At 40.3% G+C, this 27,419-nt stretch overlaps 1 protein-coding gene and 1 pseudogene across 1 annotated transcript in view; both read left to right on the forward strand.

Annotated features, from left to right (window-relative positions):
• F8 (coagulation factor VIII) overlaps positions 1–27,419 on the forward strand; it is a 249,234-nt gene that overhangs the window by 157,638 nt on the left and 64,177 nt on the right. The gene's annotated exons all lie outside the window — the stretch shown is intronic.
• LOC105858875 (ubiquitin carboxyl-terminal hydrolase 10 pseudogene) lies at positions 14,658–17,080 on the forward strand (annotated as a pseudogene).

The raw sequence follows: 27,419 nt of genomic DNA on the forward strand, positions 1-27,419 counted from the left end.
AGAACCCCAAGAACAGAGACCACTTCTGCTTCTGAGGGACAGAGGTGCTAAAAGTTCATGCACCCCACAACTGTCTGCCTTCACCGAGAGAGGCCCACCTGCACTGGTGGTAGGCCTGAGCCACAATGCCCTGCCCCAGCCTAAGTATTCTCAGGGGCCCAGTGGCTGCATTCCACAAACCCCACAGCTTCCTGTCTCTGCTAATCTCACAGAGAGTAGCCCACCCTTCCTAGAGTGGCAGGCCCACAATGCAACCACCCTTCCCTTGCTTGAGTGTTCTGCCAGCAACCAGGGGTTCACCCTGCCCCTCCCTATCATGGGAAGCACCTGAATCCATGGGGGCCTGAGGGCAAGTTTGCCAGCCCAGTCCTCGTCTGGTCCCCCAGGATTCAAGCATGCCATTCAGGAGCATAGGGATTGGGGATTACCTTACCTAGTCCATCACTGCTGGCAGCTGAACACTCCCCCAGAGGTCTGACCCAAATTGCCAGCCACAGCTGGTACTCACCAACATGTGCTGAAAGGTAGGGTACCTCTCCCTCTCTACACAGAGCTGCAGTGTTCCCCACAGAAGAGAACAGGTGAGCTGCAAAGCTATCTGTTTTGGGCCAAGGGAAGAGGTTCTCCCTTGAAACCATTTAGGCAGAGAGCTATGCAACAGGCATTTTCTGTAGCTCTCAGCAACATTTTGGCCTGGAGATAGATGACAGGGTTTAATTGAACTGAGAGTCACAAATCTCAGGACAGGGTTATGACAGTGAAGTGGATCACTTTACTGCCAAAAACTAGTCCATCATCTGAGACAACAGAGAGCCCCTCATGGGTAAATAAAGTTCAAAAACATACCCACTGGCTTCTGCTGCAACTCTTACTCATAAGTGCTACCTACTGGCCCTGGAGATTGAAGTATACAACCCAATTTAACACCAACTGACAGAAAGTTATGGTGCTGAAGAACAAGATTAGCTTCCTGACACGTCCACAATTCCAGTCCTGCATAAGGTAGTGAGCCTGCTTATACACCCAGTACATCTCTGTTGCAATCAGCATTTGAGAAAGCCACCACACAAAGGCTATCTATAACTAAGGAACTCATACAGAGCCTTGGCCCTTTGGCACCCCAAATTGAAACCAAACAACTAAAGCCAACATACATTATAATCACACCCTCAAGGGGGAAAATTAAATTAAATTTTAAAAAATTTAAAAGCCCCATCCAAATGAAAGTAAAGTAAAAAATAAGAAGTGACAGATTCTCTAGATGAGAGGGAAACAGCATAAGAACTCTGGGCAGTTTGAAAAAGCAGACTGTTTCAATGCCCCCAAAGGATTATATTAGCTCTCTAGCAATGGATCCCAATCAAAAGAAAAATTCTCAAATAACAGATAAAGAATTCAAAAAACAGATTGTAAGTAAGCTCAATGAAATCCAAGAAAAAGTTAAAAGCCAATACAAACCAAAAAATACTACTAATAATAATTCAGGACATGAATGAAAAATTCGCTGAAGAGATAGACAGATTTAAAAAAACTAGGCCGGGCATGGTGCCCCACACCTGTAATTCTAGCACTCTGGGAGGCCAAGGCGGGAGGATTGCTTGAGCTCAGGAGTTCGAGACCAGCATGAACAAGAGAGATCCCATCTCTACTATAAATAGAAAGAAATTAGCCAAACAACTAAAAAAAATAGGAAAAAAAATTAGCCATGCACAGTGGCACATGCCTGTAGTCCAAGCTACCCAGGAGGCTGAGGCAGGAGGATCACTTGAGCCCAGGAGTTTGAGGTTGCTGTGAGCTAGGCTGATGCCACGGCACTCTAGCCCAGGCAACAGAGTGAGACTCTGTCTCAAAAAAAAAAAAAAACTTCTGGAAATGAAAGACACATTGATAGAATTACAAAATGCAGTTTGAAAGCTCAAACAATAGAATAGATGAAGCCAAAGAAAGAATTTCAGAGCTTGAAGACAGGTCTTTTGAATTAACACAGTCAGACAAAAATGAGAAAAAAGAATTTAAAAAACGAACAAAGTCTTCAAGAATTCTGGCACTATGTAAAACATTCAAATCTATGAGTCATAGATATTCCTGAAGGCGAAGAAGAAAATGTAAAATGTTTGGAAAACCTATTTGAGAGAATAATTGAGGAAAACTTCCCTGGTCTTGCAAGGAATTTAGACATCCAGATAGAAGAAGCTCCACAAACACCAGGGAGATACATTGCAAGAAGGTTTTCACCAAGGCATATAGTTATCAGACTATCTAAAGTCAATGTGAAGGAAAAATTTTAAAAGCAGCAAGATAAAACTGTCTAATTACCTATAAAGTAAAGCCAATAAGACTAATGGCATACTGCTCAGCAAAAACCTTATAAGCCAGGAGAGATTGAGCTCCTATTTTCAATATTCTCAAAGGAAAGAACTGTCAGCCATGAATTTTGTATCCTGCTAAACTAAGCTTTATGAATGAAGGAGAAATACAGTCTATCCCAGACAAGTAAATACTAAGGGAATTTGTCATCACTGGACAAGCTCTATAAAAAATGCTGAAGGGAGTTCTAAACATGGTAACAAAAGTTTGATACTCACTATGATAAAAACACATGAAACCATAAAACTCATAGTTCCTACAAAAACAATTTTGCAACTAAGGATACAAAGCAATTAGGTAGCAATTACCATCATGACAATAACAGAACCTCACATATTATTATTAACTTTGAAAATAAATGCCCCACTTAAAAGATATAGATTGCTGGAATGGATTTGAGAAAAATAGAATCCAAATATCTGCTGCCTTCAAGAGACACACTTAACTGTTAAAGATTTTCATAGACTCAAGGTAAAGGGGCACAAAAAATATTACATGCAAATGGAAATCAAAAGCGAGCAGAAGTAGCTATACTTACATTATATAAGACAGATTTTAAAATCAACAACAGTAAAAAAGACAAAGAAGGTCATTATAGAATGTTAAAGGGATCAATTCAACAAGAAGTTAATAACAATCCTAAATATATATGCACTTAACACCAGAGCACCCAGATTCATAAAACAAATATTACTAGACTGAAGAAAAGAGATAGACAAAAATACAATAATAGTAAGGTATTTCAACACTCCACTGATAGCACTAGACAGATCAACAAGGCAGGAAGTCAACAAATAAACACTGGACTTAAAGTGGACTCTAGAACAAATAGACTGAACAGACATTTACAGAATATTTTCCCCCAAAACTGCAGAATATATATTCTTCTCGTTAGCCTATGGAGCATTTTACAAGATAGACCATATGCTAGGCCACAAAACAAGTCTCAATAACTTTTAAAAAATCAAAATCATATTAAGTATCTTCTCAGACCCCAGTGTAATAAAACTAGAAATCAGTTCCAAGAAGAACTCTCAAAACTATACAAATACATGGAAATTACACAACCTGTTCCTGAATTATCTTTGAGTCCACAATGAAATCAAGATGGAAATTAAAAATTTTTTGAAAGGAATTATAATAATCATATAACTTATCAAAACCTCAAGATACAGTAAAAGCAGGCTAAGAGAGAGGTCTGTGGCAATAAATGCCTACATTGAAAAAACAGAAAGATCATAAATTAACAACCTAACATCACACCTCAAGGAACTAGAAAAACAAGAACAAAACAAACCCCAAGTTAGCAGAAGAAAATAAATAACAAAGATCACAGCAGAACTAAGTGAAACTGAAAACAAAACAATATAAAGAATCAATGAGAACAGGAGGATCAAGATGGCGGACGAGAAACACCGCCAGAAAGAGTGTCTCTGCAGTAAAGACAGATTCTAGCAGAAATTAGAAAAAAGAAGCAAGAAGGCGAGCATACAGCAGACGAGGACCGGAAGGAGGGGTACCTGAGACCACGGGAGACTCCACGGGAGGACGCTGTGGAGGAGAACTGGAAGCTGAGACCGCTAGAGCAGCCCGAAGACAAGCGGGAAGGGTAGGTGGATAAATCACCTTTCCTCTCCCCTGCATTTGGGACTGCTGGTGGGCTCCCCAGCGGGTGGAGAGACCTGCAGACACCAGCCCAGAGACGGCCGCCGCCAGCTAGTGGTGAGCCTGTAGCGGACACGGCACCAGACTCCCAAATCCCTCGGGGCACCTCCGTGTGCACAGACCTGAGCCCTGCGGCAGGCGCCATATAGCCTCCTCCTCCCCTCCGCCGACCCTACCTGCGGCTGCCCAGAGAGACAATACAGCCACCAGCCGGAGGCACCTCGAGGGAACAGGACCTTCCCTTTTGGGACCCTACACCTGACTAAGGGGAACTCAGACTGTGAGCGCCCTAAACGCCAGCCCTCCCAGGTGCTGCTGGCACGGTGTTCCCAGGAGAACGGTGAGGACTCAGAGGCTGAGAGACCCAGACCCAGCTTGGGCTCCCTGTGGGTGAATTGAGACCGGAACTCCTCTCCCTGGTGGGGATACAGTTTGAACTCTGGGACCCAGAGGTCGGACCTGCAGACCAGATCCCGTGCACCCAGGTCTAGCATTGCCCAGGGCACAGAAGGGATATTTGTGAACAGCCTACTGAGGTGTGTGTGCCTCCAGGGGCAGATCAGCATCTTAGAGGCCAACCCTCCCACAAAAGGGAGGCTGTGCGCCCAGCCCAGGCAGCGTTTCTGCCCAGGGAACCTCCCCGCTGGCATCACAATCCGGGGAGGCCTGGTGGCGTGTGGTCTGGCCTGCTGGCAGAGGCCCGGGAGTAGCTGCGGAGTTGGGGAGGGTGGAAAGAAGCGAGGCCCGCTCCAGACTGCGGGTCTCAGACAGCCCTACCCCCACACCCAGACTTTCTGGCTGAGCCGGATCATTCCAGCCCCGCCCTGACAGCTTTTCCTGGAAGCAGAGAACAAAACTTTGACCCCTGCTAACAGCATTGGTGGTGCCTAAGGGCAGGCTTACCCAACCCAGCTCCACCCAGAACAAGAGCTGATAACAGGACACAAAAACAACAGCACAGCCTGTTCCTCCAAGCAAGCACCACCTACTGACAGGCACGGCATCCTGCACAGCCTTTTCATGGCACCCACTGACTCATTATACCAGGAGTGGTCGAATCTCATGCACAGACACCACCTAACGGCTCAGAAACTAAACAAGGCGTGTGAATACCCAAACAAAAACCTAAAGGAAAGAAACAACAACTGATCTACATGGGAAGAAATCACTGAAGGAACTCAGGAAATATGAAGAACCAAACGGAAAACACACCACCAAAGAGGAGCACCAGCTCCCTAGAAACGGACACCAACCCACACCAGGCAACCAAAATGACAGAACAGGAATTTCAGATGTGGATCATAAGAACACTCACCGAGCTGCAACAACAACTCAATAAACAACACAAAGAAACCACAAAAAGCCTCCAGGATCTGGAAAAAGAAATGGACACAATGAAGAAAAGTTTAACCGAACTCCTGGAAATGAAGAATCAATTCAGGGAACTACAAAATACAGTGGAAAGTCTCAAGAACAGGGTAGATCAAACAGAAGAAAGAATCTCAGAGATTAAAGATAACACCCTCCAACTAAATAAAACCATCACAGAGATAAAGCAGAGAAACAAGAGAAAAGAGCAAAGCCTACAAGAGATGTGGGATTATGTGAAGAAACCTAATGTGAGGGTCATAGGGTTACCAGAAGGGGAAGAGGACAACACCCAAGGGTTGGACACGCTATTTGAAGATATAATAGAGGAAAATTTCCCAGGCCTTGCTCAAAATCTCAATATACAAGTTCACGAAGCTCAGAGGACCCCTGGGAGATTCGATGCAAACAGGAAGACGTCACATCATGCAGTCATCAGACTGACCAAAATATCAACTAAAGAGGCCCTTCTAAGAGCTGTAAGACAAAAGAAGCAAGTGACATACAAGGGAAAGCCAATTCAAATAACACCAGATTTCTCTAATGAGACTTTACAAGCAAGGAGAGACTGGGGCCCCATTCTCACTCTTCTGAAACAAAACAATGCCCACCCTAGAATCTTTTTCCCTGCAAAACTAAGCTTCATATATGAAGGAGAAATAAAGACATTCTCAGACAAGCAAAGTCTCAGAGAATTCACCAAGACAAGACCAGCCCTATAAGAACTACTCAAAACATTGTTACACATGGAACACCATAATAAAAACTCACGAATATAAAAACAACCAAAACCCAAATATTAAAGGCCAGATAATACAATGGCTCAAGAGAGAAATCAAAGCAACAACATCCAACCCAACAGAATGAACAGTAATCTACCTTACCTATCAGTTCTCTCAATAAATGTGAATGGCTTAAACTCTCCACTCAAGAGACATAGGCTGGCTGAATGGATAAGAAAATATAGGCCAAGTATATGCTGTCTTCAGGAAACACATCTAACCTGCAAGGATGCTTATAGACTAAAAGTAAAAGGGTGGAGATCAGTATTCCAAGCAAGTGGAAGCCAAAAGAAGGCTGGCGTGGCAGTTCTAATTTCAGACGATTTAGTTTTTAAACCAAGAAAACTAGTGAAAGACAAAGAGGGTCATTATATAATGGTGAAGGGCACACTTCAACAAGAAGAGATAACAATTTTAAATATATATGCACCCAACTTAGGTGCACCCAGATTCATAAAGCAAACCTTACTGGAGCTAAGCAAATGGATTAATAGCAACTCCATAATCACCGGAGATTTCAACACCCCACTGACGGCACAAGACAGATCCTCCAAACAGAAAATTAACAAAGAAATAATGGACTTAAACAAAACTCTAGAACAATTGGGTCTGACTGACATTTACAGAACATTCTACCCAAAATCCACTGACTATACGTTCTTCTCATCAGCTCACGGGACATCTCTAAGATTGACCATATCCTAGGACACAAAGTAAACCTCAAGAAATTTAAAAAAATAGAAATCATACCATGTATCTTCTCAGATCACAGTGGAATAAAAGTAGAAATCAACCGTAACAGAAACTCACATTTCTACACAAAAACGTGGAAATCAAACAACCTCCTACTAAATGATTACTTCATAAATGAAGAAATCAAGATGGAAATAAAAATTTCTATACTCCTACACTGCTGGTGGGACTACAAATTAGTTCAACCTCTGTGGAAAGCAATATGGAGATACCTTAAAGCAATACAAGTGAATCTACCATTTGATCCAGCAATCCCATTGCTGGGCATCTATCCAAACGATCCAATGACACTCTCCAAAAAAGACACCTGCACTTGAATGTTTATAGCAGCACAATTCATAATTGCAAGGCTGTGGAAACAGCCCAAGTGCCCATCAATCCAAGAATGGATTAATAAAATGTGCTATATGTATACCATGGAGTACTATTCAGCTCTAAGAAACAATGGTGATATAGCACATCTTATATTTTCCTGGTTAGAGCTGGAACCCATACTATTAATTGAAGTTTCCCAAGAATGGAAAAACAAGCACCACATATACTCACCAGCAAATTGGTATTAACTGAACAGCACCTAAGTGGTCACATAGGTACTACAGTAATAGGGTATTGGGCAGGGGGTGGGGGGAGGGTATATACATATATAATGAGTGAAATGTGCACCATCTGGAAGATGGTCATGCTAGAGACTCAGACTTGTGGGGGGAGGGGGGAAATGTGCATTTATTGAAACCTTAATATCTGTACCCCCATAATATGCCAAAATAAAAAAATAATAATAATAATAATAAAATAAAGAATCAATGAAATAAAAGTTGCTTCCTTGAAATAATAAACAAAATTGATAGACCACCAGCTAGATTAACCAAGAAAAAAGAAGATTCAAATACAGTGAATCAGAATTGAAAAAGGGGAAATTACAGATGAAACCACAGAAATACAAAAGATCGTCCAAGATTACTATGAATATCTCTGCCCACAAATTAGAAAATCTAGAGGAAATGGATTAATCCTGGAAACATACAACCTTCGAAGCTTGAATCATAAAGAAATAGAAATCCTGAATGGATCAATAATGAGTAATGAGATTGGATCAGTAATAACAAATCTCCCAAGAACAACATAACAAACCCAAGACCAGATGGATTCATAGCCAAATTCTATGAGGTGTAAAAAGAAGAACCAGTACCAATCCTACTGAAACTGTTCCAAAAAACTGAATGAGGGAATCTTCCCTAATTCATTCTATGAAGCCAGTATCACCCTGATACCAAAGACAGGAAAGGACATAGCAAAAAAAAGAAAACTACAGGCCAATATCCCTGATTAACATAGGTGCAAAAATTCTCAACAAAATTCTAGTAAGCCAACTCCAACAGTACATCCAAAAGACAACACGCCATGATCAAGTGGATTTTATCTCATGAATACAAGGATGACTCAACATATACTCATCAATAAATATAGTTACCACATAAACAGAATTAAAAACAAAAACAATATGATTGCCTCAATAGATGCAGAAAAGCATTTGATAAAATCCAACATTTTTTCATGATAAAAACCCTCAACAAAAGAGGCATAAAAAAAATATACCTCAAAATAATAAGAGACATATATGACAACCCCCCCATCCAACATCATATTGAATGGGGGAAAGTTGAAAGCATTCCCCCTAAGAAAATGAACAAGACAAGGATGCCCACTTTCACCACTATTCAACATAGTACTGGAAGTCCTAGCCAGAGAAATCATTAATCAAAAGAAATAAACACATCAAAATTGGAAAAGAGGAAGTCAAATTATCTCTGTTTTCTGGTGATATGACCTTATACCTAGATAATCCTAAAGACTCTTTCAAAAGGTTCATAGAATTGATAAATGAATTCAGTAAAGTCTCAGGTTACAAAATCAACATATGGAAATCAGTAGCATTTCTATACATCAATACAACCAAGCTGAGAACCAAAGCAAAAGCTCAATCCCATTTATAATAGCTGCCAAAAAAAAAAGAAAAGAAAAACCATAGGAATATACTTAAACAAGGAAGTGAAAAATCTCTACAGAGGAGAAATATAAGTCACTGATGAAAGAAATTCTAGATGACACAAACAAATGGAAAAATATCCCATGCTCATAGATTGGAAGAATCAATATTGTTATAATGACCATACTTCCCAAAGCGATCTACAGATTCAAACAATTCCTACCAAAATACCAACATCATTCTTCACAGAATTAGAAAAAACAATCCTAAAATTTATATGGAACCAAAAAAGAGCTCAAATAACCAAAGCAATCCTAAGCAAAAACAAACAAACAAACAAAAAACTGGAACCATCACATTACTTGACTTCAAATTATACTTACAAGGTTATAGTAACCAAAATAGCATGATATTGATATAAAAGTAGACACACAGATCAATGAAACGGAATAGAGAACCCCAAAATAAGGATATATACTTACAGCCGACTGATTTTCAACAAAGCAGACAAAAACATACACCGGGGAAAAGACACTGCGATAAATGGTGCTAAAACTGGATAGCCATATGTGGAAGAATGAAACTGGATCTATATTTCTTACTGTATACAAAAATTAACTCAAAATGGATTAAAGATTTCAATGTGTGACATGAAACCATAAATTTTTTTTCTTTATTTCAGTATATTATGGGAGTACAAATTTTAAGGCTTCAAATAATGCCTTTGCCCCTCTTTCCCCCACAAGTCTGAGCTTCAAGCGGGACCATTCCCCAGACAGTGCACATCTCACTCATTATGTATGTATATGCCCACACCCTCCCCCCTTCCACCCACCCAATACCCCATTAATGTAGTTCCTATGTGTCCCCTTAGGTGCTGCTCAGTTAATACCAGTTTGCTGGTGAGTATATTTGGTGCTTGTTTTTCCATTCTTGGGATACTTCACTTAATAGAATGTGTTCCAGCTCTATCCAGGAAATACAAGAGTTGCTATATTACCATTATTTCTTAGAGCTGAATTGTACTCCATGGTATACATATACCTCATTTTATTAATCCACTCATGTATTGGTGGGCACTTGGGTTGTTTCCACAACTTTGCAATTGTGAATTGTGCTGCTATAAACATTCTAGTGCAGATGTCTTTTTTGTAGAGTGTTATTTGATCTTTTGGGTAGATGCCTAGTAATGGGATTGCTGGATCAAATAGTAGATCCACTTGTATCGCTTTAAGGTATCTCCATATTGCTTTCCATAGAGGTTGAACTAGTTTACAGTCCCACCAGCAGTGTAGGAGTGTTCCTATCTCTCTGCATCTATGCCAACATCTATTGTTTTGGGACTTTTTGATAAAGGCCATTCTTACTGGAAATAAGTGATATCTCATTGTGGTTTTGATTTGCATTTCCCTGATGATTAGAGATGTTGAACATTTTTTCATAGATTTGTTGGCCATTATTCTGTCTTCTTTTGAGAAGTTTCTGTTCATGTCCTTTGCCCACTTTTTCATAGGGTTGTTTGATTTTTTTTCTTGCTGATTTTCATGAGTTCTAAGTAGATTCTAGTTATCAGCCCCTTATCAGATGTCTAGGATGCGAAAATTTTCTCCCATTTTGTAGACTGTCTGTTTACTTTCATGACTATTTCTTTGGCTGTGCAGAAACTTTGTAGTTTGATCATGTCCCATTTATTTATTTTTGTTGCTGCTGTGATTGCCTTTGGGGTCTTCTTCATAAACTCTTTGTCTAGGCCGATGTCTAGGAGAGTGTTTCCAACATTTTCCTCTAGAATTCTAATAGTTTCATACCTTAGGTTTAAGTATGTTATCCAGCATGAGTTGATTTTTGTGAGAGGTGAAAGGTGTGGATCCTGCTTCAGCCTTCTACAAATGGCTTTCCAGTTTTCCCAGCACCATTTATTGAAAAGGGATTCTTTTCCCCAATGTATGTTTTTGTCTGCTTTGTCAAAGATTAGATGAGTATATGAGGATGGTTTTATGTCAGGGTATTCAGTTCTGTTCCACTGGTCAATATTCCTATTTTGTGCTAATACCAGACTGATTTAATTACTACAGCTTTGTAGTATAGTTTGAAATCTGGCATTTTGATACCTCCCATTTTGTTTTTATTGCCTAGAATTGCTTTTGATATACAAGGTCTTCTCTGGTTCCAAACGAAGCGTAAAATTATTTTTTCTATATCTGTGAAGAATTATGTTGGGATTTTAATAGGTATTGCATTGAATCTGTAGATCAGTTTGGGTAGTATAGACATTTTAACATTGTTTAGTCGGCTGACCCACGAGCATGGTATGAATTTCCATCTGTTTATATCCTCTGCTATTTCCTCCTAAGTGTTTCATAGTTCTCCCTGTAGAGGTCTTCTACCTCCTTAGTTAAGTATATTCCTAGGTACTTTGTTATCTTTGTTGCTATTGTGAAGGGTATTGAGTGTTTGATTTGGTTCTCAATTTGACTGTTATTGGCGTATATGAATGCCTCTGATTTGTGTGTATTGATTTTATATCCTGAGACTTTACTAAATTCATTTATCAATTCCAGAAGTCTCTTGGTTGAGTCTTTGGGGTTTTCTAAATATAATATCATATGATTATTTCAATAGATGCAGAAAAAGCTTTTGACAAAATTCAACACCCTTTCATGATAAGAACACTTAATAAAATAGGCATAGAAGGGACATACCTAAATATGATACAAGCCATGTACGACAGACCCATAGCCAACATCATACTGAATGGGGAAAAATTGAAAGCATTCCTGCTTAGAACTGGAACCAGGCAAGGCTGCCCTTTATCTCCACTTCTATTCAACATAGTGTTGGAAGTCCTGGCTATAGCAATCAGACATGAAAGCAGAATTAAAGGTATCCAAATTGGGGCAGAAGAGATCAAACTTTTATAAAAATTATAGAAGAAAATCTTGGGAAACGTCTTCTGGGCATTGGCCTAGGCAAAGAATTTATGACTAAGCCCCCAAAGGCAAATGTAACCAAAATAAAAATAAACAAATGGGCCTTAATCAAACTTAAAAGCTTCTGCACAACAAAAGAAATAATCAAAAGAGTAAGTAGACAACCTACAGAATGAAAGAAAATATTCACAAACTATGCATCTGACAAAAGGATAATATCCAGAATCTACAAGGAACTAAAACAACTCAGCATGAAAAAAACAACCCCATTAAAATGTGGGCAAATGACATGAACAAAAATTTTTCAGAAGATGTACAAATGGGCAACAAACACATGAAAAAATGTTCAACATCACTAGTCATCAAAGAAATGAAAATTAAAACCACAATGAGATACCACCTTACCCCTGTCAGAATGGCCATTTTTAAAAATTGCAAAAAAAAAAAAATAGATGTTGGCACAAATGCAGTGAAAAGGGAATGCTCATACACTGTTCATAGAAATGTAAATTAGTACAACCTCTATGGAAAACAGCATGGAGACTCCCAAAGAACTAAAAGTAAATCTATCATTCAATCCAGCAATCCACTACTGAGTATCTACCCAAAGAAAAACAAGGCATTATATTAAAAATGTACTTGAATTTGTATGTGTATCATAGCCAATTCACAATAGCAAAGGTATGTAATCAACCTAAGTGTCCACCAACTGAAGAGTGGATAAAGAAAATGTCACACACACATACACACACACATACACCATGGAATACTACCCAACCATAAAAAACAATGAAACAATGTCTTTTTCAGCAACTTGGATGGAAATGAAGGCCTTTATCCTAAGTGAAGTAACTCAGGAATTAAAAATGAAATTCTACATGTTCTCACTTATAAGTGAGAACTACACTATGGGTACACATGCTCATACATGGTGGAATGATAGACAATGAAGACTCCAAAGGTAGGAATGTGGGAGGGGAGGAGGGATGAAAAATTACCAATTTGGTACCATGTACACTATTTTGGTGATGGGTACACTAAAAGCCCAGACTTCAACACTATACAATAATATATCCATGTGACAAAACTGCACTCATACTCCCTAAAAAACAGTATCAGAGACCAAAAAATGAAAATTAGTTTTTTGCAAATACAAACAAAATTGACACTTAGCTAGACTAAGAAAAAACAAGAGAAGACTCAAATAAGTAAAATCAGAGATTTAAAAAAGAGACATTAAAATTGATGCTACAGAAATACAAAGGATCATTACAGACTATTATGAACCATTATATGTCAACAATTTGGGAAACCTAGAAGAAATGAATAAATTCCTGGACACATACAACTTACCAAGATTGAACCATGAGTAAATAGAAAACCTTAACAGACCAATAATGAATAATGCGATTGAGGCAGTAATAAAAGGTCTCTCATTGAAGAAAAGCTCAGGACCTGATGGCTTCATTGCTAAAAAAGAACTATCACCAATTGTACTCAAACAATTTCAAAAAATTGAAGAGGACAGAATACTTACAAACTCATTTTACGAGGCCAACATTATCTTGATACAAAAACTAGACAAGAACACAACAAAAAAAAGAAAACTGGCTGGGCGTGGTGGCTCATGCCTGTAATCCTAGCACTCTGGGAGGCCGAGGCGGGTGGATTGCTCGAGGTCAGGAGTTCAAAACCAGCCTGAGCAAGAGTGAGACCCCGTCTCTACTATAAATAGAAAGAAATTAATTGGCCAACTAATATATATATAGAAAAAATTAGCCAGGCATGGTGGCACATGTCTGTAGTCCCAGGTACTCAGGAGGCTGAGGCAGCAGGATTGCTTGAGCCCAGGAGTTTGAAGTTGCTGTGAGCTAGGCTGACGCCACGGCACTCACTCTAGCCTGGGCAACAAAGCGAGACTCTGTCTCAAAAAAAAAAAAAAAAAAAAAGAAAGAAAGAAAAGAAAAAGCAAACTACAGGTCAATATCCCTGAAGGATATAGGTACAAAAATCCTCAACAAAACACTAGCAAACTTAATTCAACAGAAGATCATTATTGACAACGATCAAGTGAGATTCATCCCAAGAATGCAAGGATGGTTCTACATACACTAATCAATAAACATGATACATCACATTAACAGAATGAAGGGGGAAAACCATATGATCATTTCAGTAGATACTCAAAAGCGGTAGATAAAATTTAATATCCCTTCATGATAAAAACCCTCAACAAACTAGGCATAAAAGGTGCATACCTCAAAACGATAAAGGCTGTATATGACAAACCCACAGCTAACATCATATTGAGCAGGGAAAAATTGAAAGCCCTTCCTCTAAGATCTGTAATAAGACAAAGATCCCCATACTCACCACTCATATTAAACATAGTTCTGGAAGTCCTAACCAGAGCAATCAGGCAAGAGAAAGACATAAAAGACATCCAAATTGGAAAGGAAGAACTCAAATTGCCCAGTTTGCAGATGACATGATCTTTTATATAGAAACCCTAAAGAATCCACCAAAAAACTGTTCGAACTAATAAACAAATGCAGTAAAGTTGTAGGATAAAAAATCAACATAAAAAATAAGTACCATTTCTATACATGAAGAGCAAACAATCTTAAGAAAAGATCAAAAAAAGTAATTCCATTTATGATAGTTACAATAAACATAAATGAAATATATAGGACTAAAATTAAGCAAAGAAGTGAAAGATTTGTACAATGAAAACTATAAAACACTGATGAAAGAAATTGGTGGGTGAGAAGATGGTGGCGGAGGGGGAAGCAGCGTGAGAAGCTGGGGGAGCGTCAACTCATTGAAATGGGCCACCATGGCCCTCCACAACCCGCAGTATATTTTTGGAGATTTTAACCCTGATGAATTTAATCAGTTCTTTGTGACTCCTCGATCTTCAGTTGAGCTTCTTCCGTACAGTGGAACAGTGCTGTATGGCACACAGGCTATGGATAAACTCCCTGAAGGACAAGAATACCAGAGGATTGAATTTGGTGTTAATGAAGTAATTGAACCTAATGAATAACACATTGCAGAGAAACTCCAGCTACAGTATTTAAAGCACATTGAACTCTCAGGCCCCTGAATTTATTCTCGGTTGTACAACTTCCAAAACTAGCCCTGATAGCCTAGATAAGGAAGCCAGCTACAGCTCCATGGACTGCCAGTACCCAGGCTCTGCCCTGGCTGTGGAGAGCAGTTCTAATGTGGAGGTGGAAGTTTTGGAAAACGATGGTATCTCAGGTGGTCTTAGACAAAGGGAGCGTAAAAAGAAGAAAAAACAGCCACCTGGATATTATAGTTATTTGAAGGATGGTGGTGAAGATAGTATTTCCCCAGAAGCTCTGGCCAATGGTCATGCCAATTCAGCAGTCCTGAACAGCGTCAGCACATAGGATGCAGAATTTATGGGTGACATGCCTCCATCGGTTACACACAGGACGTGTAACAGCCCTCAGAACTCCACGGACTCCATCAGTGACAATCTCCCTGGTGGTCCTTTCCCCAGAGCACTCAGCAGCAACACCAGGACTGCAGAGCAGCCTGAGGGGGTCCACGGGACTGATTGTGATCAGTCCTGCTTCCCTGCAGAGGCTGCTAGAGACAACCTGTTGAGGACAGCTGTGGCTCAGCCTTGTGTCGGTACCAATACTACTGAAAACCTTGGAGTTGCTAATGGAAAAATACTTGAATCCTCGGGTTAGGGCACAGCTGCCAACGAGGTGGAGCTGCACACCACGGAATGCATAGACTTGGACCCCACTAAACCCGAGAGCGCTTCACCTGCTGACGGTGCTGGCTCTGCCTCGGGTGCCATTCCCATTAGCCAGCCCAAGTCCTGGGCCAGTCTCTTCCACGATTCTAAGCCTCCTTCCTCTTCGCTCGTGGCGTATGTGGAAACCAAGTATTCCCCTCCGTCCACATCTCCCCTGGTCTCTGAAAAGCGGGTTGAAGTCAAAGAAGGGCTTGTTCCAGTTTCAGAGGATCCTGTAGCCATAAAGATTGCAGAGTTACTGGAGAATGTAACCTTAATACATAAACCAGTGTCATTGCAACCCCGTGAGCTGATCAATAAAGGAAACTGGTGCTACATTAATGCTACACTGTAGGCATTGGTTGCATGCCCTCTGATGTATTGCCTGATGAAATTCATTCCTCTGTATTCAAAAGTGCAAAAGTCTTGTACGTCAACACGCATGACAGATAGCTTTGTTCGGCTAATGAATGAGTTTACTAATATGCCAGTACCTCCAAAATCCCGTCAAGCTCTTGGGGATAAAATCGTGACGGACATCCGCCCTGAAGCTGCCTTTGCACCCACGTATATCTACAGACTCCTGACTGTTAACAAGTCAAGCCTCTCTGAAAAGGGTCAACAAGAAGACGCTGAGAAGTACTTAGGCTTCATTCTAAACAGATTGCATGAGGAAATGCTGAACCTAAAGAAGCTTCTCTCATCAAATAATGAAAAACTTTCGATCTCCAATAGGCCCAGGAGCCACTTGCTGGACGAATACTAGCAGGAGGAGCCTGGGGAGGGGAGCAAGGACGAGTGGGAGCAAGTGGGCCCCAGGAACAAGACCTCCATCACCTGCCAGGTGGATTTTGTTCCTACTCCAATCACCAGCATTTTTGGCGGACACATCAGGTCTGTGGTTTACCAGCAGAGTTCAAAAGAATCTGCCACTTTGCAACCATTTATCACGTTGCAGTTGGATATCCAGTCTGACAAAATATGTACAGTCCAGGATGCATTGGAAAGCTTGGCTGCACGAGAATCTGTCCAAGGTTATACCACAAAAACTAAACAGGAGATTGAGATAAGTCAAAGAGTGACTGGCAAGACTTCCTCCTGTTCTTGTGCTACACCTGAAACTGTTTATAAGAAGACTGGTGGCTGTCAGAAGCTTATCAAAAACATTGAATATCCTGCAGACTTGGAAATTAGCAAAAAACTTCTTTCTCCGGGAGTTAAAAATAATAATTTTAAATGCCACAGAACCTATCAGCTATTTGTAGTGGTCTACCATCACAGCAACAGCTTGACAGGCGTTCATTACACTACAGATGTCTTCTAGATGGGTCTGAACGGCTGGCTGCGCATCGATGACCAGACGGTCAAGCTGATTAACCAGTAACAGGTGGTGAAACCCACTGCGGAACACACAGCCTACCTCCTGTATTACCGCCGAGTGGACCTGCTGTGAACCCTCTGCTGTGTGTGCCCAGTCTGCTTGGTAAAACACCAGCTCTCACTAACTTCCCGCCTCTCTTTAGTGGCTCTGTAGAGAAAATGGGCTAGAATGAAAGGACATGCCTTCGACTTCTTGCACAACATAGTTTATCTTTACTTCTAACTTCCAAATCAAAATCATTTGGTTGAAACAGACTGTCGCTTGATTTTAGAAAATACACAAAACCCCATATTTCTGAAATAATGCTGATTCCTTGAATGAGAAAGGGAACTTGCATTTTATTCCCAGTTTAATTGCTTAGAAGAATAAACACTGCACCAGCAACAACACTTGTAAATTTGTGAAAATGAATTTTATCTTTCCTTAAAAAAGAAAATTTTAAGGCCGGGCGCGGTGGCTCACGCCTGTAATCCTAGTACTCTGGGAGGCCGAGGCGGGCGGATTGCTCAAGGTCAGGAGTTCGAAACCAGCCTGAGCAAGAGCGAGACCGCGTCTCTACTATAAACAGAAAGAAATTAATTGGCCAACTAATATATATAGAAAAAATTAGCCAGGCATGGTGGTGCATGCCTGTAGTCCCAGCTACTCGGGAGGCTGAGGCAGCAGAATCGCTTGAGCCCAGGAGTTTGAGGTTGCTGTGAGCTAGGCTGATGCCACGGCACTCACTCTAGCCTGGGTAACAAAGTGAGACTCTGTCTCAAAAAAAAAAAAAAAAAAGAAAATTTTAGGCCGGGCGCGGTGGCTCACGCCTGTAATCCTAGCTCTCTGGGAGGCCGAGGCGGGCGGATTGCTTGAGGTCAGGAGTTCAAAACCAGCCTGAGCAAGAGTGAGACCCCGTCTCTACTATAAATAGAAAGAAATTAATTGGCCAACTAATATGTATATACAAAAAATTAGCCGGGCATGGTGGCGAATGCCTGTAGTCCCAGCTACTTGGGAGGCTGAGACAGGAGGATTGCTTGAGCCAGGAGTTTGAGGTTGCTGTGAGCTAGACTGACACCATGGCACTCACTCTAGCCTGGGCAATAAAAGAAAATTTTAAATCCATCACACTTTCCTCCCCACCCTTTAGTTTTTGATAAACAATAAAAATGAGGGGGCAGGGGTAAGATATGTAACCCTAACAATATTTGTACCCCCTTAATATGAGGTAATAAAAAAATTAAAAATAAAAATAAATAAAAATGAGCCAGTTATCAAAGAAGAAATAGTTCTTATTTCAAAAGAAAAAATAAACACAAAAAATAAGTTGCTGATTCCTAACAGGAAAAATACATTTTGATAATTGCGCGCTGGGTCACTGCTAACATACACATTGCAGATCAAATATTTGGAGTTAAGATGTTAGTCTATGTTAGATGAGTGATTGTAACTTTATTGCCATTAAAAGATTCCCAGTTGAATTCATGCTTCTGTGGACACACAGTGGAAATGGGCATAGTGTAAAGACTGGTGTTTCCTTATGTCTGCTCTGTTCATTCCTACTGTCTACTCTCCTATGACACTGCATCCCTAATGTACACAGTCTAGTGATTTCTAGTAGTATAAAGTTGTCGCCCATCAATAAAAATCACTAAGTTGGTTTTTAAAAAAAAGAAATTGAAGAGAACACAAATAGAATGACCTCCTATGCTCATGAATGAGAATAATTAATATTGTTAAAATAACATACTACCCAAAGCAATCTACAGATTCAATGCAATCCCTATAAAAATGCCAATGATATTCTTCACAGAAGTAGAAAAAATAATCCTAAAATATGTATAGAACTACAAAGACCCTGAATATCCAAAGCAATCCTGAGCAAAAAGTACGTATCTGGAGGCATCACACTACCTGACTTCAAAATATACTACAAAGCTATAACAGCCCAAACAGCATGTTTCTGGCATAAAAATAGACACATAGACCAATGGAACATAACAGAGAAACCAGAAATAAAGTCACTCATTTACAGCCAACTCATTTTCAAAAAAGTCACCAAGAAGATAAATTGGGGAAAGAATAGTCTCTTTAATAAATAGTGCTGGAGAAACTGGATATCCACATGTGGAAGAATGAAACTAGACCCTAATCTCACACCATATACAAAAATTAAATCAAAATGTATTATAGACTTAAATGTAAGACCTGAAACTATGAAAGTATTAGAAGAAAAAATTGGGGACATGTTCCAGGACATTGGACTGGGCGAAGGTTTTTTGGATAAGACCTCAAAAGTACAGGCAACAAAAGCAAAAAATAGATAAATGGGATTGTATCAAGCTAAAATACCTTCTGTGCAGCAAAGAGAACAGTCAATGGAGTGGAGAGACAACCTACAGAATGAGAGAAAATACTTGCAAACTATCTATCCAACAAGGGATTAATAACCAGAATATATAAGTCATTCACACAACTCCATAACAAAAAAACCCAAATAATCCAATTTAAAAATGGGCAAGAGATCTTAATACATATTTCTCAAAAGAAGACATATAAATGGCCAACAGGTATATGAAAAAATGCTCAATATCACTAGTCATCAGGGAAATGCAAATCAAAACAGCAATGATGTATCATCTCACCCTTGTTAAAATGGCTATTATCAAAAAAAAAAAAAAGAAATAACAAATGCTGATGAGGATGCAGAGAAAAAGTAACTCTTGTCCACTCTCTTTGGGAATGTAAATTAGTACCAACATTATGGAAAACAGTGTGGAAATTCCTCAGAAAACTATTAATAAAAATAGACCTACCATATGATCCAGCAATCTCACTACTGGATATGTATACAAAAGAAAGAAAATCAGTATGCTGAAGAGTTATCTGCACCCCCATGTTTATCACAGCACTACTCACAATAGCCAAGATATGGAATCAACATAAGTTTCCATCAACAGATTAACAGAAAAAGAAATTGTGGTACATATATACAATGCAATATTATTTAGCCATAAAATAATGAAATCCTGTCATTTTCAACAACACGGATGAGCCTGGAGGTTATTATGTTAAGGGAAATAATCCAGGGGCAGAAAGACAAATATCACATATTCTCACGCATATATAGGAGCTAAAAAGTGGATTTCATGGAGGTAGAAATTAGAATGGTAGTAACCAGAGGTAGTGAAGGGTAGGGGGTTAAGGAGGATGAAGAGAGTTTGGTTAATGGGTACAAATATACAGTGAAATGGAAAGAATAACTTCTAGTGGTTTTTTGGGGTTTTTTTAACACTGTTATTTTTTTTTTGTTTTTTGTTTTGTTTTGTTTTCTCCTTTTTTATTTTTTTTATTTCGGCATATTATGGGGGTACAGATATTAAGGTTTCAAAAAAATGCCCATTTCCCCCCCTCCCCCCACAAGTCTGAGTCTCCATCATGACCATCTCCCAGATGGTGCACATCTCACTCATTATATATGTATATACCCGCCGCCCTCCCACCTCCCACCTGCCCAATAACCTATTACTGTAGTACCTAGTGACCACTTAGGTGCTGTTCAGTTAATACCAATTTGCTGGTGAGTATATGTGGTGCTTGTTTTTCCATTCTTGGGAAATTTCACTTAATAGTATGGGTTCCAGCTCTAACCAGGAAAATATAAGATGTGCTATGTCATCATTGTTTCTTAGAGCTGAATAGTACTCCATGGTATACATATAGCACATTTTATTAATCCATTCTTGGATTGATGGGCACTTGGGCTGTTTCCACAGCCTTGCAATTATGAATTGTGCTGCTATAAACATTCGAGTGCAGGTGTCTTTTTTGTAGAGTGTCATTGGATCTTTTGGGTAGATGCCCAGCAATGGGATTGCTGGATCAAATGGTAGATTCACTTGTATCGCTTTAAGGTATCTCCATATTGCTTTCCACAGAGGTTGAACTAGCTTGCAGTCCCACCAGCAGTGTAGGAGTGTTCCTCTCTCTCCGCATCCACGCCAGCATTTACTGTTTGGAGACTTTTTGATAAAGGCCATTCTCACTGGAGTTAAGAGTTATCTCATTGTGGTTTTGATTTGCATTTCCCTGATGATTAGAGATGTTGAGCATTTTTTCATATGTTTGTTGGCCATTCTTCTGTCTTCTTTAGAAAAGTTTCTGTTCAAGTCCTTTGCCCACATTTTAATGGGGTTATTTGATTTTTTTCTTCCTGATTTTCGTGAGTTCTAAGTATATTCTAGTTATCAGTCCCTTATCGGATGCATAGGATGCAAAAATTTTCTCCCATTCTGTAGGTTGTCTGTTTACTTTCATGACTATTTCTTTGGCTGTGCAGAAGCTTTGTAGTTTGATCATGTCCCATTTATTTATTTTTGTTGCTGCTGTGATTGCCTTTGGGTACTTTTTCATAAACTCTTTGCCTAGGCCAATGTCTAGCAGAGTGTTTCCAACTTTTTCCTCTAGAATTCTGATAGTTTCATACCTTAGGTTTAAGTCTGTTATCCAGCGTGAGTTGATTTTTGTGAGAGGTGAAAAGTGTGGGTCCTGCTTTAGCCTTCTACAGGTGGCTATCCAGTTTTCCCAGCACCATTTATTGAAAAGGGATTCTTTTCCCCAGCATATGTTTTTGTCTGCTTTCTCAAAGATTAGATGGCTATTTGAGAATGGTTTTATATCAGGATTCTCAGATCTGTTCCACTGGTCAATATTTCTATTTTTGTGCCAATACCATATTGATTTAATTACTACAGCTTTGTAGTATAGTTTGATATCTGGCATATTAATGCCTCCCATTTTGTTTTTGTTGCCTAGAATTGCTTTTGATATTCGGGGTCTTCTTTGGTTCCATACGAAGCATAAAATTATTTTTTCTATATCTGTGAAGAATGCTGATGGGATTTTAATAGGTATTGCATTGAATCTGTAGATCAGTTTGGGTAGTATAGACATTTTGATGATATTGAGTCTGCCGATCCACGAGCATGGTATGGATTTCCATCTGTTTACATCCTCTGCTATTTCCTTCCTCGGTGTTTCATAGTTCTCCCTGTAGAGGTCTTTTACCTCCTTGGTTAAGTATATTCCTAGGTACTTAAATTTCTTTGTTGCTATTGTGAAGGGAATTGAGTCTTTGATTTGGTTCTCAATTAGATTTTTGTTGGTGGATACGAATGCCTCTGATTTCTGTGTATTGATTTTGTATCCTGAGACTTTACTAAATTCATTGATCAGTTCCAGGAGTTTCTTGGTTGAATCTTAGGGGTTTTCTAAATATAATATCATATCATCAGCAAACAGTGAAAGTTTGATCTCTTCTGCCCCTATTTGGATACATTTAATTCCATTTTCCTGTCTGATTGCTGTAGCCAAGACTTCCAGCACTATGTGGAACAGAAGTCGAGATAGTGGGCAGCCTTGTCTGGTTCCAGTTCTAATTGGGAATGATTTCAATTTTTCCCCATTCAGTATGATGTTGGCTATGGGTCTGTCATATATGGCTTGTATCATTTTTAGGTATGTCCCTTCTATGCCTATTTTCTTAAGTGTTCGTATCATGAAAGGGTGTTGAATTTTGTCAAAAGCTTTTTCTGCATCTATTGAAAGAATCATGTGGTCTTTGGTTTTGCTTCTGTTTATGTGGTGAATTGCATTTATAGATTTATGTATGTTGAACCATCCCTGCATCCCTGGGATGAAGCCCACTTGGTCGTGATGGATTATTTTTTTGATAAGCGTCTGGATTCGGTTAGCTAACATTTTGTTGAAAATGTTTGCATCTATATTCATTAGGGATATTGGTCTCTAGTTTTCTTTTTTTGTTGCATCCTTTCCTGGTTTTGGTATCAGAGTAATATTCGCTTAATAAAAGGTGTCCAGGAGGTTTCCGTTCTTCTCGATGTTGTGGAATAGTTTCTGCAAGATAGGTACTAGTTCTTCTTTGTAAGTGTGGTAAAATTCGGGTGTGAAGCCATCTGGACCAGGACTTTTATTTTAGGGAGATTTTTAATTCCTGTTTCTATTTCAGCTGTTGAGATTGGTCTGTTCAGGGAATCTATTTCTTCCTGGTTGAGCCTAGGGAGGCTGTGTGTTTCTAGAAATTTGTCCATTTCCTCCACATTTTCCAGTTTGCGTGCATAAAGATTTTTGTAGTATTCATAAATTATATCTTGTATCTCTTTGGGATCAGTTGTGATATCTCCTTTTTTGTTCCTGATGGAGCTTATTAGAGATTTCTCTTTTCTGCTTTTCATGAGCTTATCCAGTGGCGTGTCAATTTTGTTTATTTTTTCTAAGAACCAACTTTTTTGTTTTATTAATCTCCTGAGTAGCTTCCCTGTTTTCAATTTCGTTTAGTTCTGATTTGATCTTGTTGATTTCACTTCTTCTGCTGGGTTTGGGGTTGGTCTATTCTTCTTTATCCAGCTCTTTGAGTCATTTCATTAGAATGTCTATTTTTGATCTTTTTGTCTTTTGGTTATAGGCATTTATGGAGATAAACGTTCCTCTCAGAACTACTTTAGCTGTGTCCCAGAGGAGTTGATAACTTGTCTCTCCATTGTCGTTTTATTCATAGAATTTTTGTATTTCCATCTTGATTTCTTCATTTATGAAGTAATGATTTAGGAGGAGGTTGTTTAATTTCCACGTTTTTGTGTAGAAGTGTGAGTTTCTGTTAGGGTTGATTTCTAGTTTTATTCCACTGTGATCTGAGAAGGTACATGGTATGACTTCTATTTTTTTAAATTTCTTGAGATCTACTTTGTGTCCTAGGATATGGTCAATCTTAGAGAATGTTTCATGAGGTGATGAGAAGAATGTATATTCAGTGGATTTTGGGTAGAATGTCCTATAGATGTCAGTCAGACCCAATTGTTCCAGGGTTTTGTTTAAGTTCATAATTTCTTTATTAATTTTCTGTTTGGAGGATCTGTCTTGTGCCGTCAGTGGGGTGTTGAAATCTCCGTTGATTATGGAGTTGCTATTAATCCATTTGCTTAGATCCAGTAAGGTTTGCTTTATGAAACTGGGTGCACCTAAGTTGGGTGCATATATATTTAAAATTGTTATCTCTTCTTGTTGAACTGTGCCCTTCACCATTATATAATGACCCTCTTTGTCTTTCACTACTTTTGTTGTTTTAAAAACTAAATCATCTTAAATTAGAACTGCCACGCCAGCCTTCTTTTGGCTTCCACTTGCCTGGAATACTGATCTCCACCCTTTTACTTTTAGTCTATATGCATCCTTGCAGGTTAGATGTGTTTCCTGAAGACAGCATATACTTGGCCTATATTTTCTTATCCATTCAGCCAGCCTATGTCTCTTGAGTGGAGAGTTTAAGCCATTCACATTTATTGAGAGAACTGATAGGTAAGGTAGATTACTGATCATTCTGTTGGGTTGGATGTTGTTGCTTTGATTTCTCTCTTGAGCCATTGTATTATCTGGCCTTTAATCTTTGGGTTTTGGTTGTTTTTATATTGGTGAGTTTTTATTATGGTGCTCCATGAGTAACACTGTTTTGAGTAGTTCTTGTAGGGCTGGTCTTGTCTTGGTGAATTCTCTGAGACTTTGCTTGTCTGAGAATGTCTTTATTTCTCCTTCATATATGAAGCTTAGTTTTGCAGGGAATAAGATTCTAGGCTGTGTATTGTTTTGTTTCAGAAGAGTGAGAATGGGGCCCCAGTCTCTCCTTGCTTGTAAAGTCTCATTAGAGAAGTCTGGTGTTATTCGTATTGGCTTTCCCTTGTAGGTTACTTGCTTCTTTCTTCTTACAGCTCTTAGAAGGGCTTCTTTAGTTGATATTTTGGTCAGTCGGATGACTGCATGATGTGACGTCTTCCTGTTTGCATTGAATCTCCCAGGGGTCCTCTGGGCTTCTTGAACTTGTATATCGAGATTTTGAGCAAGGCCTGGGAAATTTTCCTCTATTATGTCTTCAAAAAGCTTGTCCAGCCCTTGAGTATTGTCTTCTTCCCCTTCTGCTAATCCTATGACCGTCACGTTAGGTTTTTTCACATAATCCCACAGCTCTTGTAGGCTTTGCTCTTTTCTCTTGTTTCTCTGCTCTATCTCTGTGACTGATTTATTTAATTGGAAGGTGTTATCTTCAATCTCTGAGATTCTTTCTTCTGTTTGATCTACCCTGTTCTTGAGACTTTCCACAGTATTTTGTAATTCCCTGAGTTGATTCTTCATCTCCATGACTTCGGTTAAAGTTTTGTTCACTGTGTCAATCTCTTTAGTGAACCTTTGTTCCATATCCTCGAGGCTTTTTGTGGTTTCTTTGTGCTGTTTATTGAGTTGTTGTTGCAGGTCGGTGAGTATTCTTATGATCCACATACGAAATTCCTCTTCTGTTATATTGGTTGCCTGATTTGGGTTGGTGTCCGTTTCTAGGGAGCTGGTGCTCCTCTTTGGGGATGTGTTTTCCATTTGGTTCTTCATATTTCCTGAGTTCTTTTGCTGATTTCTTCCCATGTCGATCAGTTGTTGTTTCTTTCCTTTAGGTTTTTGTTTGGGTATTCACACACCTTGTTTAGTTTCTGAGCCGTTAGGTGGTGTCTGTGGGTGAGATTCGACCACTCCCTGTATATTGAGTCAGTGGGTGCCGTGAAAAGGCTGTGCAGGATGCCATCCCTGTCAGTAGGTGGCGCTTGCTTGGAGGAACAGGCTATGGTGTTGATTTTGTGTCCTGTTATCAGTTCTTGTTCTGGGTGGAGCTGGGTTGGGTAAGCCTGTGCTCAGGCACCACCAATGTCGTTAGCTGGGGTCAAAGTTCTGTTCTCTGCTTCCAGGAAAATCTGTCAGGGCAGGGCTGGAATGGTCCCGCTCAGCCAGAAAGTCTGGGTGTGGGGGTGGGGCTGTCTAAGACCCGCAGTCTGGAGCGGGCCTCGCAGTCTGGAGCAGGCCTCGCTTCTTTCCACCCTCCCCAACTCCTGTAGCTACTCCTGGGTCTCTGCCAGCAGGCCAGACCACATGCCACCAAGCCTCCCCGGACTGTGATGCTCGCGGGGAGATTCCCTGCGCAGGAACGCCACCTGGGCTGGGTGTATGGCCTCTTTTTGGGAGGAGGGTTGCCCTCTAGGATGCTGATCTGCCCCTGGAGGCACACACACCTCAGTAGGCTGTTCACAAATATCCCTTCTGTGCCCCGGGCAATGCTAGACCTCGGTGCATGGGACCTGGTCTGCAGGTCTGACCTCTGGGTCCCAGAGTTCAAACTGTATCCCCACCAAGGAGAGGAGTTCCGGTCCCAATTCACCCACAGGGAGCCCAAGCTGGGTCTGTGTCTCTCAGCCTCTGAGTCGGCACCGTTCTCCTGGGAACACCGTGCCAGCAGCACCTGGGAGGGCTGGCGGGTAGGGAGCTCACAGTCTGAGTTCCCCTGAGTCAGCTGTAGGGTCCCAAAAGGGAGAGTCATGTTCCCTGGATGTGCCTCCGGCTGGTGGCTATATTGTCTCTCTGGGCAGCCGCGGGTAGGGTCGGCGGAGGGGAGGAGGAGCCAATATGGCGCCTGCCTCACGGCTGGGGTCTGTGCACACGGAGGTGCCAAGAGGGAGTTGGGAGCCTGTTGCCACGTCCGCCACAGGCTCACTGCTAGCTGGCGGCAGCCATCTCTGGGCTGGTGTGCGCAGGTCTCTCCACCCGCTGGGGAGCCCACCAGCAGTCCCAAATGCAGGGGAGAGGAAACAGCAAATCCACCTACCCTTGCTGCTGGTCTCCGGGCTGCTCTGGTGGTCTCAGCCTCCAGTTCTCCTCCACAGCCTCTTCCCGTGGAGTCTCCCAGGGTCTCAGGTACCCCTCCTTCCGACCCTCGTCCGCTGTATGCTCGTCTTCTTGCTTCTTTTTTCTAATTTCTGCTAGAATCTGTCTTTTCTGCAGAGACACTCTGTCTGGCAGTGTTTCTCGTCCGCCATCTTGATCTTCCCCTCACTTCTAGTGTTTGATAGCACAGTAGAATGAGTATAGTCCACGATAATTTATTGTATTTTTCAAAAAAGCTAGAAGATTGGGAATGTTCCCAATACAAATAAATGACAAATGGTTAAGGTGATGGATATCACAATTACCCTGATTTGATCATTACACATTGTATGAGTGTATCAAAATATCACATGTACCCCATACATATGCCCAATTATTATGTATCAACTTTTAAAACCATGAATACAGACACCTCTCAGGCTGACTGTGCTGCCCTGATTTTTGCTTGTGGTATTAATAAATTTGAAAGTGGTATATTCAAGAATGGGCAGACCTGTGAGCATTACACTGAGTGGGAAACAACTAACTTTGATGTTAACAAAATGAATTCCACTGAGCCACACTATAGCCAGCAGAGATATGGAGAAATAGTTAAGGAAGATCGTCTTACATTAAGAAAGTTGGCTATGACTCAGACACGGTAGTATTTGTGCCAACT

Source organism: Microcebus murinus, unplaced genomic scaffold, assembly GCF_040939455.1.
Source record: "Microcebus murinus isolate Inina unplaced genomic scaffold, M.murinus_Inina_mat1.0 scaf005_hap2_Mmur4.0, whole genome shotgun sequence".
In the NCBI taxonomy this organism is placed as follows: Eukaryota; Metazoa; Chordata; class Mammalia; order Primates; family Cheirogaleidae; genus Microcebus; species Microcebus murinus.